Source organism: Chiloscyllium plagiosum, unplaced genomic scaffold (assembly GCF_037043375.1).
Source record: "Chiloscyllium plagiosum isolate Xiang-an unplaced genomic scaffold, Cpla_swu_hap1 HiC_scaffold_30, whole genome shotgun sequence".
Lineage (NCBI taxonomy): Eukaryota > Metazoa > Chordata > Chondrichthyes > Orectolobiformes > Hemiscylliidae > Chiloscyllium > Chiloscyllium plagiosum.
The window spans coordinates 32,465,242-32,471,241 of record NW_028270168.1 but is presented as its reverse complement, the minus strand read 5'-3'; positions in this window follow the sequence as shown (position 1 = coordinate 32,471,241).

Here is a 6,000-nt window from a genome sequence, read left to right as displayed (position 1 = left end):
CCCAAGTTAATGTAAAATGATCCTTTTAGTATGCTATCGGGTATGGCATTCACTAAAGGTTTAATTAGATCAAATATTGATCAAGATAACCAAAGTGAAAAGCTAACTAACAATTCTCTCTCTTGAAGATGGGTATGACTGCTTTTTAAAACATTTTAAGGTAATATCTAAGTTTGAAGCATAATTTAACTATACTTTTGAAGCATTTTATCAGGTATAATATATTTGATTGTTATCTTTGTCCGATGTGTCATGAAGGGGTGAATAGAGTCCCACTTTATCAACTTTCTGGGTTTGTCACAACAATAACTTAAGTTATTCGTTTAACAGCTCTACATTTCTCCAGTTAAAATGTATTCATTTTTCCTAGAGCCATAAGCAGTCAATCACAAGGTTTACTTGAGTTAAAAATGAGCAAGTTTATTTGCTAACCCTGAGAAAAATAATAAAGAGCCAACATCAAGCATAAAGCATTTGGGCAGTCCCATACACAAACATCCACAGTTCCAGAGAGGCAATGAAATTGACCATTTTCCACCTGTTTCAATGCTGCAGTCATTTGCTTCTGCCACAAAGATAACCTCTTCAAATAGCAACTTTTTATATATTCCAACTATGGGCAATGCATAATCTCCAACACATAAAGATTCTCATCATTCAAATCTGATAGGAGATGAAAATCTTTTCATACCTCAAAGGGTGGACTTTCTGGCTGGTTTCCAAGCCCTTTGGAAAAATATTAATTTAACCTCATGCTGTATTTCCTGTAATCTATGTTGGTTTCATGGAACATAGCTAAAACTGTGTAGTCAGATGCTGCCTGTGACCATTTGTTAGTCTGTGTTTGTTTTCTCTTTTGTTTTTCTTTCTCAACAATTTCACTCCATGAAAGTCCCATGAGATGATGAAATTTAAAATGCAGAAGTCCATATTTTACGTTCATTGTGACAGATGTTGTTCTTCCGTTAATCTAGCTGGTTTTAAATCCTGTGTTGAAACTTCAGCCCTGCACCAATATAGAAGTCTTCTTTGTCAATCAATTCACAAGTGTTGGATGCAGGAAGGAAGTACAGGGACCGAGTTGGAAGCTTGAACAGTTTAAGGAGTAAGTGGCAGCCATTTCTGAGTAATTGAATCAAAATAATGAAAACGTAACCTGAGCAGAAAGTGATGTGCAGGTTGGCCTTCCATGGTACAAACACATTTTGTCCATTAAACTTCTGAAATGGGAAGACAGACTAGCATCTCAGGTACAGATATCATCAGTTATAACAGTATTCACTTCCATTTATATGCTATCCTTATCGTCTGCTGTCAAAACTGTGAATGCCATCTCGCAAACTGTACTCCTCAGTGCTAAATTTTCCCCTCTGTCTCCCTTTTTCAAATCACTCCCCTCTCTGTGACTTTTTCACTGCCATTTCCTGGTTCTGCTGGTGTTGGCCCATGGAAAAGCCACCCAAAGTAGTTCCTTCGATGACTTGAATGAAAGTTGTTTTATGACCTTAAGTTTAGAAAGTTTTAGAAGTGTTGCCTCTTCCAGCTCTCTTGGTGTACTTCATAATGTAAGCATGCTGCTCTTAGGAGCCATTGTGATATCTGCTCATTAACCCGGATGGGGGGATCAATTTTACTCAAGTGCCCACCCCTGAATCACCATCCCCCACCTCCTCCCCCTTACCAACCTCCAAAGCATCAGAACTCAGTTATGGGGACCAGTAAACTATTTTCAGTTGCAGTCTGTTAATCCACTCCATTAACAGGAAAAAATGAATTTGTAAGCACTCCTGAAGCTTCTAAAACTACCCATTGATAATCACACCTGCTGGTTAAAAGATCTCAAATGTAAGAGTCTGAGTTGAAAGTAGTTTCAGCACAATAAAAGTTTTCCCAAATGGATTTCAATTGCTCCTAATTTGTTGCAAGGTTGTTGGCTTCAGAGAAAAGCTATGGAGAAAGTTTGTTCAATGGAATATAAATTATTTAATGTTTGTGCAATGGGGTTTTCTCCAAGGCTGGTATTAAAGTACATTGTTGAAACAGAGCTGTGGGAACTTTGTGCATTTGTGTGAGAACTGATTTTCAAATGCTCTGCAAAATATTCTGTAATGGAGTTACCTATTCCTGGGAGAAGGAGTGATGGATTTTATCTCAAATATTGGGTCGGAGAATCTAAGGTTGCTCTCCTTGGCACAAAAGAAATTGAGAAGGCATTTGATTGATTTATAAAAGGTTATGACAGCTTTAGTTAAGGTCAACAAAAAAACCTTCCTATTAGTTGTGGTTCTGCTCACCGAGCTGAGAATTCTGTTCGCCGAGATGGGATTCAATCAATAAGCACATCGACCTGGACCCAATATACCGACCACTGCAATGGACAGCTGGAACTGACAACCGGAAGCGGCAGAGACAAACCACTATAAATGCCGGAGTAAACATCACAGAAGCGCTTCACGGGAGGCTCCCAAGCACTGAGGATGTCACCTAGACAGGGGACGCAACGTCTGCAACACAAATTCCCAGCTCGGCGAACAGAACCACAACAACGAGCACCCGAGCTACAAATCTTCTCACAAACTTTGAACTTCCTATTAGCTAATGACTCAAGAACAAGAAAACCCCGATTTCAGATTATAGGTAAGAAATGTGGAGAAGAACCTTTGTGTAACAAGTATGTATGAGCTGGAACTCCGTGCCTTGAGAGTGCTCAATCCTGTATAAGGTAATGGCTCTGAAAGAGTTAATGTTGAGGCTACATTAAGCTCCACTCAATCTGATGAGAAAGTGATGTTTTGGTAGAGATTAAGCAGCCTAGTGAGGTCCCAATGTAGACAGACATGTCATCTTTGTCTTCTGAGAGTTATGCCTCACCAGTTCATATAACTTGTATCTATTGCTATCATGTGATAAATTACATCTTGTTTGACAAATGTTTCTTCTCATTAGAGGTTTATCCTTTACCATCGCTATTGACATAGGCCCCCAATCTCAGAGAAAAGATTTGTGGTACCACTCTACACCACCGGTTACTAATGCAGAATATGATAGTGAAAGCACAAATGGTTAATGATTCCAAAAGGAAGGTGAGGCACTTGAGGGAGATAAACATGCAGCCTACAAACAGAGCAAGAGAATGCTGAATTGTTTGAGGATTGGTGTGGATTTGAGAAGACCAATAGCCTTCTTCTGTGTTATAATAACAAAGTCCTGTATTGATCTTTAAGAAATAACTTTGTTGCATGCACAGAGGAGAACTTCCCTAGAAATTGTCTTGCTTCCAAGGAATGATTTGTTGATTGATATGCATTTATCCTAGTGTAAGGAGCTGACACAATATTCCATCCTATGCAGGAGTACCTGTTATCAAATGGTGCAAATCCACTTCCTTTAGCCAATGGATGATCAATATTGTGGATTTGTAGTTTTAACTGGAAAGCAAATCAAATTTATTTGTCAAAATTCCACAATTCTATTTAATGAAATGAATGGACAAAAAAATCAGATCTATGCCCTTCATAGTTTTATACACCTCAATCATTTCCTCCTCAATCTCCTCTGCTCCAAGGAAACAACTCCAATTTATTCAAAATTTACGCAAACAGGAATTGCTGGAGAGAGTCAGCAGGTCTGACACAATCTCTGGTGAGAAAACAGTTAATATTTAGGGTCCAGTGACCTTCAGAACTGGATGCTGGAAAATCTCCAGCATCCACAGTTCCTTGTTTTATCCCGGTTTATCCAAAAGATGCTGCCTTAACCACTTTATTTATCTGCCTTTATGGAACCGATGGGCATTCACACCAAGGAACCTCTGATCCTTGGTTTTTCCCAGCATCATACTGTTTATCATTTATTCCTATTGACTTTGTCCTGCCCAAGTGCATCACCTAACACTTGTCTGGATTGAATTCCATGTGCCACCATCAGCCCATCTGACCACCCTATCTACAAGTTGTCCTGCTATAACAGAATAGTTGCATTCCTCTGCAAACTCACTATAGAAAATCGTACTATGGGAAACTGCTATAGAAAATTGCACTGTAGAAGACACTGTAAAATTGCACTATACCCGTTCAGTAGAAAGTACATGTTATCCAAACAGCATCCACAATTTGTCATTAGTCAATTCATGTTGATGAACCATGTGTTATACCAGAATTACCTGTATATCTTGCTGCAATCTAAGGATATCCTCATCATCTTACCAGTCAAACTTTGTATCATCCATGAGCTTATTCTTCAACCCTCCTACATTCATGCCAAAATCACTTTGTACATACCACAAGCAGCAAAAGTCCCATCACTGATCCCCACAAACTCCCATTGACATAGGCTTCCAGTGACTTAAAAACAGCAACCACACCCCCTGCAACCCAACCAATTCTGGATCAATTTAAGATGATGCAAAGAAGATTGTTTCAACAGGAAAGGTGTCCTCTCCAAAGGAAATTCAATAGATTAAAGGTCCTCCAGTTAAAGGATCCCACAATTTCCCATAGTATTTATATGGTTAGTGTAGTTCATTTTCTAGTCAATGGTAAACTGCAGGATCTTAATAGGAGATTTGGTGACAGCAATGTTAAGATGCAATGGTTCGGACTTCACTTGTCGGAAATAGTCATTGCCTGGCACTTGTATGGCATGAAAGTTACTATCTCCTTGACAGCACAAAACCTGGATACTGTCCAGATCTTGGTACATTTGGATGTGGATTGCTTCATTTTCTGAGAAATAATGAATAATACAAAACATTGTGCAATCGTAGTCAAGCAGGAGGCTGGAAGAACACATCCAGCCAGCCAGCATCAGGAGATGGAGAAGTCAACACTTCGGGTGTAACCTGTCTTCAGGACTGGAGGTGAGTGTAAGGGGAGCTGCAGATAAAGGAGGAAATGGTAGAGAGGGGTGGTGGGGGTATGGATGAACAAAGGTAGAGGATACGGCCTGGTTGGTCAATAGGAGGAATAATCCAGTTGGTAGCTGGAAGGAAGGGTCAATAAGAGGAATGGAAGGAAGGGAGGGAGGCTGAAAAGGGAGTCAGGGGTTGGGAAGGGAGGCTATTTGAAATTGGAGGACTCAATGTTAAGCCCTCTGGGCTGTATATTGTCCAGGCGGTAGATGAGGTACTGTTCCCTCCATTTGTGGTCTGATTCACTGAGGCAATGGAGGAGGCCAAGGATAGTCATTTTGGAGAGGGAAGGGGAATTAAAATGGGCAGTGACTGGGATGTCAGGTCAGCCTCTGCAGACCTGGCTGAGATGCTTGGCGAAAAACGTGCCCTGAGTTTACATTTGGTCTCACCGATGTAGAGAATACCAGATTGGAAGTACCAGATACAGTAAACTGGGTTGGAGGAGAGGCAGGTGAACCTCTGTATCATCTGGAAGGAGAGGTTGGGGCCCTGGATGGAGGTGAGGAGTGTGGTGTGCCGGCAGATTTTGCATCTTTTACAGTTGCAGGGGAAGATACAGAGGGTTTGGTTGGGGGGAGGGGGGTGGTTAGTGGGGAAAGTGGCGCAAACCAAGGATTGTGCAATCATCCACAAACATGCCAACTTCAGACCTGATGACTGGGGAATGTTTGACTGATGGAACTTCCTGGAGTCTGAAGCCAATGTTGAGGACTGTGACAATGCTACTCCTTCAACAATGTTATGTTGTCATAGAGTCATAGAGATGTACAGCATGGAAACAGACCCTTTGGGTTTGCATAAATGCTGCCCCCTCCACACTTCAGAGACAAAAATCTGCAAATAGAGTCATAGAGATGTACAGCATGGAAACAGACCCTTCGGTCCAACCCGTCCATGCCGACCAGATATCCCAACCCAATCTAGTCTCACCTGCCAGCACCTGGCTCATATCCCTCCAAACCCTTCCTATTCATATTCCCATCCAGATGCCTTTTAAATGTTGCAATTATACCAGCCTCCACCACATCCTGTGGCAACTCATTCCATACACGTCCCACCCTCTGTGTGAAAAAGTTAGGTCTCTTTTA